Source organism: Tamandua tetradactyla, chromosome 16 (genome assembly GCF_023851605.1).
Source record: "Tamandua tetradactyla isolate mTamTet1 chromosome 16, mTamTet1.pri, whole genome shotgun sequence".
Taxonomy (NCBI): domain Eukaryota; kingdom Metazoa; phylum Chordata; class Mammalia; order Pilosa; family Myrmecophagidae; genus Tamandua; species Tamandua tetradactyla.
Window position 1 is genome coordinate 80645987 of NC_135342.1, and position 11427 is coordinate 80657413.

Genomic DNA, 11427 nt, shown 5'->3' on the forward strand with positions numbered 1-11427 from the left:
AGGAGGCTCATGGGAGTGCAGAGGGGGCTCATGGGAGTGCAGAGGTGGCTCGTGGGAGTGCAGAGGAGGCTCATGGGAGTGCAGAGGGGCCTCATGGGAGTGCAGTGAGGGGCTCACGAGGGAGCAGAGGGGGCTCATGGGAGTGCAGAGGAGGCTCATGGGAGTGCAGAGGTGGCTCATGGGAGTGCAGAGGTGGCTCGTGGGAGTGCAGAGGAGGCTCATGGGAGTGCAGAGGGGGCTCATGGGAGTGCAGAGGGGGCTCATGGGAGTGCAGAGGAGGCTCGTGGGAGTGCAGAAGAGGCTCATGGGAGTGCCGAGGGGGCTCATGGGAGTGCAGGGCGGCTGGTGAGAGTGTAGGGGGGGCTCGTGGGAGTGCAGAGGAGGCTCGTGGGAGTGCAGAGGAGGCTCATGGGAGTGCAGAGGTGGCTTTCTCCATGGAGCAGGATAATTGGCCACCAGCTGTTCCCAAGCTGTGTGTATGCGGTTGTCTGTGGTGGAGAAGGACTGGGCCTGGCCCTCATTTCTAATTCAGAGAAGACCAGGGGAGGCTCTGCATGGTCCAGTGTGGCTCAGGGTTGGTCCTGGAAGGGATCCATCATGGCCAGGGTAGCAGCACCGCACAGTTGATCAGCTTAGGTTCCCATCCTTGGTCCAATTGTCTCTGGCCAAAGGGTGCTGTCAGGTGAGAAGGTGGGCGCAGAGGGGGTATGCAGCGGGGTGTTGGGCAAACAGAACCGAAGGTACCCCCTGCACATGTAGGGCAGGCTTTAGGCCTGGTGAGCGAGAGCGTCCACCAGGGGAGGTGGGCGTAGGGCCCATCAGAGGCTATGAGCCTGGCCATCCCCACTGGGACAGTTTGCAATGGAGTGGACACTGGCGGGTCTCTCCAGGGCCTGCCCTTTGAGGAAGCCTGAGAGGCACGTGGGGAGGCTGCTGGCCAGATGAGCTGGTGTTTGAGTATGGGTCCTGGAGACCGTGGCTGGGGGAGCAGCTTGGAGGGTTGGGGTGAGAAGAGCCAGGCGTAGAGCCACCAGCCTGGGGGGATACCCATGAGGTATGGGCAGGGGCTTTGGAGTCAGCGGGTCCCAGTCTCATCTCCTTTTCTTGCTGGAGTGTGACCATAGGCAAGCTACTTTATTCCTAGAAGCCCCCTGTAAAATGGGGATAAAATGGAATCTCCATCACAGGCTTTTAGTGAAGATCAAGGCACTGGGGGTAAAGGCTCTCTATGGGCTTGGACCGGTCACACTATAGTCCCCGAGGCCACTTCTGAGCTGATGACCTTGAGCAAGTTGCTTATCCACCCACACCTCAATTTCCCCTCCTGTAAATGGGAGTCACACCTTAGATGTCTGTTGTAAAGATTAAGCGGATATCAAGCACTGGGAAAAGTGTCTGGAACGTCGTGAGAGCTCAGAAAGTATTGTATTTCTTGTGATAAGTGGAAACGGATAAGAATAGAAAAGGAAGCCAAATGTGGGCATCAAGATTAAGGGGAAAATAAGGGAGGTAATAAATCCAAGAATGGGGGGGACAGACACTTGGAAGGGAAGATGTGTGAGATGGGGAGGGAGCAGCGAGGGGTCTGGGGGTGGAAGCAAATGGACCCGAAGTGCCCTTGGCCTGCGTTGAGGAGGGGAAGGGGGTCACTGGCTGAAAGGACAGGGATAGGGACTGGCAGTCCTACAGGACAGTGGCAGGTCCCCCAGTGTCATTTCAGAGCTATTTGGAAGGTACACAGGCTCTAGAACATCGCCCCAACTCTGGCTGACTTTCGAGGGGTCTTTTAGTTACTTCTATGTAACTAAAAAATTAAAAATTTTTGTTTCTTTGTTAGAGAATTAAAATCAATTTTATTTCTTCTGGGAAGGACTTGCTGAGCAGGCCTCTTTCTGGGAGACCTGGGGTTGGCCGTGGCAGATGGAAATGTTCCCCAAGGAGCTTCCTGCAGTGTGAAGAGGAAAACAAAGACCCTGTATTCTGCCAAGCCAGGTAGCTACACAAACGTGTTGTTTTTAAATATTATTATTATTAGTTTTTTGGCATGGGCAGGCTCTGAGAATCGAACCTGGGTCTCTGGCGTGGCAGGCGAGAATTCTGTCACTGAGCCATCATCATACCGCCCACACGTGTTCTTTTAAAATCAATTTTATTGAGGGATAATTAACCTATAATACATTACACCCAGTTTTTTTCATTACAGCCATTTTTAACGTGCACTTTGATGAACTTTGATGAATATATGTACTCGTAAAACCACCTCCTGAGCAAGATCTACAGTCCCGCCTGCCCAGAAAGTTCCCTTGTGCCCCTTTGCCTCACCCCCTCTGCTCCCTCCTTGGCCCTCCAGCCCCAGGCAGCCACAATCTGCTTTCTGTCCTCACTGAGTGGTTTTGCCAGTTCTAGAATTTCAAACGGCAGAATTGCACAGCACGTGCTCACGTGTTTCTGATCTCTTTCACTCAGTGTGGCGTTTCTGAGATCCATCCTTTCCGCATGTTATCAGTACCTCATTCATTTTTATTGCCCTGTAATACTCCACCATCCAGCACACCCACCACTTGTTCCTCCATCCGCCTCATGGTGGACCTTGGGGTGGTTTCCAGTTTGGAGTTCTTAGGGATGAGGCTGTTGTGAACATTTTGGGAAGAAGTCTTTTAGGAGGAATGTTTTAGTTTCTTCTGGGTAAATATACTCAGGCATGGAATCCACTTGGTATACTTTGAAGATGTGTGTTGCCAGATGTGGCAGCGACTGGCCAGCTGTGAACAAGCCTGTGTCCTTTCTTCTCGGGCTCCCAGTTCAACACCGCTTCCTAGCATCTCTGGCAGGCAGGCGAGGCCCATGGGCTGTTGCAATGGGAAGAGAGCAGAAGGGATAGATGCTGCATCCGGGCCTCGGGCCTGACCTAGCCCCCCTTCTCCCCACTCCCATTGGTCAGCTGGGCGCAGGTGCATGTGGCCACCTTGGGGTCATGGACTGAAGAGGCAGAGGTGTGTGGCCCTGATCACAAGTGGGAGGAGCCCAGCTGGCCTCCAGGGCTGGCCAGGGAGGCTCATCCAGGCACCTGCTCCTGGGAGACGGCCACATTGGATGGTGGGTGAGGACAGAGCCAAGGGCTCGGAGTCCCCGGGGGGCACTCAATTGAAACAATATCAACTTTGCTATCGGGCAGGCCCAGCTCAAACCACAACCACAACTGATTCCTCAAATGGCTCTCAGTGAGTGACTTGAGTTTTTTGGGCCTCAGTTTCCTCTCCTGCACGGTGGGGTTGATGAGAGCCACCCACAGGGCCGTGTGATACTTCTCTGAGTGGCGTCCTTCACAGGAGTCCTGACAGGTGGACGCCATTCTCTCCTCCCTTAGGGGAGGCAATGATAGGGGAAGCCACCCCTAATTTCCCGGGGTGGAGGGTGGGAGGCCCTGACAACATGGTTACATGCCTGAGGTTAGTCCTGGGGAGGAGACCACGTCCCTCAGAAGTTTGGGTGTGGGGCCCTGAGTCCAGTGGAAATCCTCTCTTCCTGATGGTTTCCGGACAACTGAGCTAGGCCCAGGAGCTTGTGGGCAAAGGCCCTTTGGGGGCTGTAGGAGATGGGTTCAGTGCAGGGGCCGGCGGGTGCGGGCCCTCTCTTAGGGGTGGGAAGGGGAGACGGGCCTTTCTCCACCAGCCAGGCAGGAGACCCTCCAGGCGCTGGTGTGGCCTCCTCACCCAGCACATGCTGCCATCCCCAGGAGGCAGGCGAAGGCCCGGCAGCCACGGCTTTCCTGCACAGCGGCCACATCCTGGGCTATGGGAGATGGGGTCCTCCCGGGCCCCAGGCCTGCTCGTGGCCTCTGCCCTCCGGGGTAGTGGGGCGGGAGGGAGGGCCTGAGCGCTGGGGGGCTCTGCAGACGCCCTGATTAGGCCGCATCTGGATCTCATTAGCTGTGGAGCCTCAGTAGGGTGGAGGGCTGCCTTTATCAGCCCCACGGCACAGCCGAGACAGGAGAAAAATGGCTGTGGATATGCTCGGCTTCCTGGAGCGAGCTGTCCGCAGGGCCATGGGCCTGGGAGGGGCTGTCGGGGTGAGGTGGTGGTGGGAGTGGGGTTAGGGTGAGGGGGAGAGATCTTTAGGTGTTGGAGGGAAAACTGGCCCAACGTCACGCTGGAGGGTGCAGGCCAGGCCCGGCTTCACAGTCCCTGTCCCTCAGGGGCTGTGGCCTCTGGGGAAGGAATCACCAGGCTCTCGCCGGCCCCTCCTGACGTCTCACAAATCGGCTTCTGGCTCTACTGGAAGGAGGAAAGTGTGTGTCCCTCTGCCCCTCGTTCCTTCTAGATGACCTCTCGTCATTCTCTAGAGTGTTTGATGCAGGTGGTCTGGGTCAGGGCCTGAGAACCTGCATTTCCCAGGTGCTGCCGATGCCATGGGCCCGGGGACCCCACCCTGAGAACTGCTGCTTTAGGTTGGCCTGGGCCCCAACTCGGACACACGGGGCTGTCAGCAGGGGAGCCTGGCAGAATGCTGCTCCCTGGGCCCCACTCCAGAGGTTCTGACTTCACTGAGGGCTCCGGCCTGGAAGAGGAGTGGATAAAGCTTCTCTGGTGAGTCTGGGCAGCTGGGCACGAGACCCAATGAACAGTCACTCATCGTGCAGACATTTCCTGAGTGTCCAGGCTGTGCCCAGGCCACACCGAGCCTGCTGCCAGGCTGTCACCTGAAAGCACCCCACGCCCCATGCCAACCCTTCCCTCACGCAGCACCCAAACTGAGTAATAAAGGCAGTGATAACAGTGATGACAGGTAACAGCTATTGACTACTTAGTGTTTCCCAGAAACTGTTTGAAGTGTGTCACATGGATCGAATGGATTATTCCATTCTCCCAGCAGTTGTGCTGGGTAAGGGCTGTTCTCATCCCTGCCCTGGAGATGGGAGCACCGAGGCAGGCAGACGGCAGAGGCGTCTTGTCCAAGGTTGTCCCGCAGCTGAGAGTTGAAGTCTGATCGGCCCCTGTGCCCACTGCCCTGCTCCAGGTGTGGGGTGCGGACCCCCGAGCCTACAGGGTCAAAGTTGATCCCTTGCAGTTGCTGCAGGGTGGCCAGCTCTAGCCCCAGCACACAGTAGGGCCTCAGGATGTGCTGTCAGAGTGTGCCCTGTCCCCTTGGCGCGAGGCCTCGGCAGCCCGAGGTTCAGGTGGCCACTGCTACTGTCACCATAGCAGCAAGTCCTGGGTTAATCCAGCAAAATCGACAAGTCAGAGTACCAGAAACTTCTCTTCCAGAAGTTAGCCAAAGATTTAGAAGTGAATTTGGAAAGCTTCTGAGCAATCACAATGGGTTAAGAACCAACTTCCACTTTTCAGTGCCGTCTTTCCACTGCTCGTAGCCCTTTTACTTTTCTGTTTCTAAATGTGATCTGAGACTGGAGACCAAATTGTCAAATTTATTAGCACTGTGGCAAAGCAAAAGTAGGCGATGGGTGAGGATCCGTGGGGAGGCTAGAAGGACTTTGGCCGACTGAGCTTTGTGCCTCTCTTTAGGTTGCTTGGAAGCCCCTACTCAAGGCTGACAGGCAGGAGAAGGGAAAACAGCTCTGACAGCGCATCTGCACCGTCAGAGAATAGCCAGCTGGGACAATTCAGTTCAGAAGCCAACATCCCCAACTCTCAGGAATGCGGCTAATCCCCCACTGCCTTTTAGCATCTGCTAGTCTTTTTCTGGTCTCCTGAGGCTAGTCCCATCAGAGCACTCGAGGATTTGGGCGCCTTGCTCACTTGCCCTCTGAGAACGGCAGCTCCCTGTGGGCAGCGATGCCCCAGTGCCCACGACAGCACGGGCACAGAGGAGCACTTGGGGAATGAATGACCCAGCCTCACGGAGCTTTCCTTGGCATCCAGAGAAATTCAAAATATGCTTTCAAACCCTCTGAGTAACAAACAACTCCTTTTGGAAAAAATTTCTACTAAAATGGTTGAAATAAGAAAAAAAAGTACTGTCAATTAAAGGGGTACAGATAGTGCTGAGAGCTGATTGGGTGGGTGGCTTAGCTACACAAGGGCCAAGCAGGGTTTGTTGCCTAGGAAAGGCCCCCCTGCCATTGGGGCCCAGGGCACATTTTGTTCACAAATGAGATGCTTAACTTGGCATGGGATTTTACAGGAATAAAAGCAGTGCCTTTACTTTTGTGTTGGGAGCTGCCAGGACACAAAGCCTGTTTCCCCCACTTTCTCCCTCGGTCTTGTCTCTCTCTGTCTTCTCTCTCCTCTCTTTCTCAGTCTCTCCTCTCTGTCTCTCTTTCTCCCCCTCTCTCTTAGTCTCTCTTTTCTCTCTCTGTGGCTCTCATTTTTTCTCCCCCCCCCTCCGTCTTTCTTTCTCTCTCTATATCCTGCTCTCCTCTCTCCCTCTCTCCCTCTCTCCCTCTCTCTGTCCCCACCCCCAATCCCCGTTCTCTGGCCTAGCAGTTCTTCTCGGAGCAGAAGGTGACATGGGCTGCACTGGCTGCCTTACGCCCACCAGGATTCACTGCCCAGGGCCCCTCGCAGCAGCCAGGACTCACCCACAGCCGCCGGCACCCGCCGGGGCCCCTTCATAAAGGGTAAAAGCAAAGTGTCCAGGGAACATAACTTTTGGCTGAAGGTCAGGAACCAGATTTCAGTGAGAGGAAAGAATAAAAGCACAACCCACCTAGCTGCATCGGATTGGGAACTCCCTCCGTGAATTAAAAACAGGTTCGGAGGTCACAGCCCATGCCCGCCACGTGTGATTAAAGCCCAGATTTCAAATGAAGACCCGGGAGCTGAGGGCCACTCACTCCGAGGGCTCTTCCTCCCCTTCTCCCGAGGCCTCTCCATCTCCTCTTCCTCCTTCTCCTCCTCACTCCCTCCCCCACTCCCGCCTCCACTTTGCCTTGCGTAGCTGCTGGCAGGTCGAGGTGGAGATTTTCTTCTGGGGCCTTGACGGTGATGGTGAAAGCCTGTGCCCAGGGCCAGCCGTGCCCTGTCTCGTGCCAGCCCACCCTGATGGGGGTGGGGCCCTTTATTAGCCCGGTTTTGTAAATGGCTAACAGACTCACAAGGTTACGAGATTGTGCAGTGAGGGTGTGAACTTGACTCCAGAACCAGTGCTCCCAGGGCACAAAGGGGAGCCCACCCTAGCTGGGCCCTGCTCTGGCATCCTTCCCACTGGCAGTGCTGTCCGAGAGCATCAAGCCGGGCTTCCCCAGGGACAGGTGAGGAAAGCGAATGCCTTGCCAGGGCCGGGTGGTGCTGGGTGCGGGCTCCTGCCAGGTGAGAGCTTCTATTCTTCTCCCACCTCAATAGCCTCCCAGGCTCAGTCCCCAGCTTTCCCTCTTCTTTCTGCCGCGCTCCCCAGCGGTGACAGAGGAGGCACCGGCCTGGACGAACTTGTGCCGACCGCCTGGGGTTGGTCTCCTGCGGGTCTCCGTGGGGTCCTCTCGACCCTTGCCCTGGTCTCAGAGGCCCTCCAGCAAGTTCCTGGTCTTTGATTCTTCTTCTACAGAATGATCCTCTCCAACCCTGAAGAGAGCAGAGGCGGCAGCAGTTGTCACCCTAGGGGCACGTCACCATCCCTGGGGAGTGCTGGTGCGCATGACCCCCTGTTGCAAGCAGCCTCAGGCGGGCCAGGTAAGGGGCGTCCTCGGAGCCTGCCGGCGACCCTGACGTGCAGCCAGGCCCTGGACACAGGGCACACTTACGGAGCCGTGGGCCGTGGGGCCATGGTTGGTTTCCACATCTGCAAAATGCTTGTCCTGGTTTTCTTTAAATAGAAAGTATTTGAAATAGTAACTGTTATAGTTTCCTAGCTGCTAAAACAAATACCCTACCATGGGTTGGCTGAACAACAGGAATTTACTGGCTCACAGTTTCAGAGGCCAGAAGGCTGCCTGCCTCCTGGGGTCTGGCCGGCAATCTTGGGGTTCCTGGGCTTTCCCACCCCATGTGGTGGGGCGTCTCCTTTCTCCCCGGGTCTCGCTGACTTCCGGCTTCTCGTGCTCCCCGCCGCGTCCCTCCCTGCCTGACTCCTGCTCCCATACCTGGGTGAAAGCCCACCTGAGTCGGGGCCTCACCGAAGCTGAAGGAACACCTTGGAGGGTCTTATTTACAATGGGTCCGCACGGGCCCACCCGCCGCCCTGCCTCAGGGCCACCCTAACCGCCACTCTGTGATTACTGCGGATGGTAACGCCTTCCTTAAGTAGCACCACTTCCATAGCGGACTTTCTCATCAGCACTTTATGTATGTTGGCTTTTTAACCTTCCAGCCACCAGAGGTGAGAAATGCTTTCATTGGTCCCATTTTACACCTGAGGAGTTGGGGCAAGGGGAGAGGAGGCTGCCAAGGCCCCACGGCTGACTCCCCTAAGCTCATGGGCTAGTTATATATATTTTTGATTCATGTTAAAATAAATATGTTGCTATTGAAGCAAGAAGATGTTTTCCATGTGCCACTTAAAATCTTCTGGGGTACTTCTAAAGGCAGGCATCTCCCTCTTTGTGAAATGCTGGGATCAAAAATGAGCACTTGTTTTTGAGTCTGTTTTCCATTTGAAAGCTGGGTCTGCCCCCTGATAGCTGGTGACCAAGGCAAGGGCTCTTCACCTCCCAGCACCCCAGGATTTGAGCATCTGTAAGATGGGAGTTATAACACCAGCTACGGGGAGAGGCAGAGAGTAGAGGGGAAATGGCAGGAGCCTAGCAGCACTCGACAAAGCCTGGCTTCCTGGGGGAAGCTGGAGAACTAAACCTTGCCAAATATGGGAGCCTTTGAACCCGCGGGCCCTGGCGGAGGTCCGGCAGGCTTGTAAGGCTGTTGTAGGACCTGTCTGGAAATAGGGCCAAAGGAGACCTAAAAGAATTTCCTGGATTTGTAAACTTTTGTGGCCGACTGAGGGCTCGCAATGCATTGATTACCAGAACACGTTTTAAGGGCCGATCCGCCAGTTCGGCCATTCCCACCCAGCCCTAGGGCAGAGTCTCAGTCGGCTGCACTGGTGAAGCTGTGATCAATTAACGACTCCACAGAGTCTGATGTGTAGCTGTTGTTGCTTGAATAATTGCATCCCTCAAAAAACACACGTTGACGTCTTAACTCCCTGCCACCCGTGAAAGTGATCTTCTTTGGAAATGGTCTTTGCTGATGTGATTAGTTGGGTTCAGATGAGGTTGTGCTGATTAGGGTAGGCCCCTAATCCATTCCGACTGGCTTTATAAGAAGAGGCCCTGAGATCCCGGGAGGAGGTTACGTGAAGACGCAGCAGGGAGCGGGGCTGCACACCTACCTGCCTGGTTCCCCGAGGGTGGCCGTCACCGCCAGAAGCCAGATGGGGCTTCGGGGGCTTCAGGGGCCCCAGTGCTGCTGGCCTGCTGAATGCGGCCTCGCGGCCTCCAGAGCTGCGAGAACCTGCATTTCTGTTGCCCTAAGACTAGCCCTACTCCCTAGTTTGTGGTGCTTTCCTATTGCAGCCCTAAGAAACTAATAAAATATCTAGTAAAAGAAAATAAATGAAACAGACTAAAATATAAAAATGTCTATCGAAAAGAAATGAGATGCATATCTAAACATGGAAGGCAAAATATCAAAACCCTAAGGGGAGGGCAGGTGGGTGGGAGGTGCGAGGGTGGTTCAGTGGTAGAATTCTCGTCTGCCATGTGGGAGACCCCGGTTCGATTCCCGGTCCATGAACTTCCCGAAAAACAAACAAGCAAACAAAACAACAAACAGACAAACAAAAATCCAACAGATGGTGCTGCAATAACCAGATATTCACATGGAAAAAGAATGAAATGTGACCCCACCATACAGCATGCAAAAAAATAAAACACCTCTAAGGGGAAACTAGGGAATGTCGCATGACACTGGCCTCAAGGAGGCTTTCCTAAACAGGACACAAACATCACAAAGCAAGAAGCAGTTTGATAAATTTGAGAACATTAAAATTGAATGCAAATTTCTGGCTATGCAAAATATACCATTAGCATAGTGGGGTAGGGAGCCCCAGAGAGGAGGGAGCTGTTCTCCCCGGAAAGTCACCCTCGCCCGGCTGGCCCAGCCTTCCACCTGAGTGGGCAGGGGGCCTCACCTCCTGGGCCCTCTCCCCATTTCCTCATCTGGAAGCTGCGGGAATGCTACTATCAGAGGAAATCTCACAGCATTTACTACATCATAGGCACGAGGGTTTGTCATTATTGTAATTACTCAAGTTGACAAAGTAACTTTAAAAAAAATCGGTATTAAAAGACAAAAGTGACAGAAAGGTACACAAAGCAATAGACAAACAATTGAAAAGGGATTAAGCCAAATGTTAACACATCTTCGAAAGGTGCATATTCTCACCCTAACTAGGGATTTCATTTGAACAGCAGCGAGATGACTTTTCAGGCTCATCGCACGGACCAGATTTAAAAGTGTGATACCTTCGATTTCATCAGAGATATTGAGCTGCAGGGACGGGTGCATGTCGTGCCGGGAACACACCTCGGAGTGCTGTCTTCACATGAAGATCTGGTAACAGCTAGTAAACGTGGAGACGAGTAGCCCTGTGACGCATTCAGTCCATTTCCTGGAGAAATTCTTACAGGGTGGGCTCTACCTCTGCCGGGGCGTGCCTGCAGAGGCCAGTTTTCTGCGACACCATAGTAGTCAAAAACCACCACCGCCCAATGGCCCTCGCAGGACGTGTGGGTACCAGAGTCATCCCCGGGAACGTGCAGTGGTGACAAAGGTCATTCAGGAAAATACTCGCATCCGCATCCACAAATTCCCAAAGCGGATTTTGGAGCAAAGAATGTGTTTCAGAAGGAAATGTCAGTAAGACAATTAAAAAAAAACTTTAAAAATGCAAAATGATGCCATAGATGATTTTGGGATACAAACAAGTGTGATAAAAAACAAAACCGAAGACAGTCCTGAGAATGAAGAGTCATGCTCACGTTGGTGGTGACTTCTGAGCAGGAAGGGATGAGATGGGGGGGCAGACGGGTCCTGGGGAGGGAGCCCTGGGACAGCAAATCTACTGTCATGTTTCACTCCTTAAAAATAAAGGGAACAGAAGGTAGGGGGGCCAAATTCTAGAATTTGAGGTGCAAGGCGGCATCCAGGGGTACTGACTGGGAGAGCCCCAGCTGTGGCCTGGCACACTCGCCCACAGAGAGGGCACTGGTTCCCATGTGTCCGGTCCAAGGTCAAGGCTGCAGGAGGCACTTATTGAGGTGATGGCCAAGAAACCGCGCCCCGTCGCCAGGCTCTACACCCAGAGGGGAGCAGCACTGCCAGCTCAGGCCTTGGCCCTCGCTGGCGGCCAGGTGGGTGCGGGTGGTCGGGGCAGGGGGCCACCAACATGGAAAGAGGCCGTTTTCTCCCAGAAATGGTCTCCGATGGAGCGTAAATGGCCAAATATTAGCTTGCCACATAACAGGGGATGAGAAAA

General features: G+C 54.3%; 1 long non-coding RNA gene across 1 annotated transcript; it reads left to right on the plus strand.

The window, feature by feature from the left end:
* Positions 1-423: 423 nt before the first annotated feature.
* Positions 424-9469, plus strand: LOC143660401 (uncharacterized). The gene is made up of 3 exons (XR_013164014.1): positions 424-682; positions 1871-1992; positions 7501-9469. It is a non-coding gene; the product is annotated as an uncharacterized LOC143660401 (long non-coding RNA).
* Positions 9470-11427: the final 1958 nt, after the last annotated feature.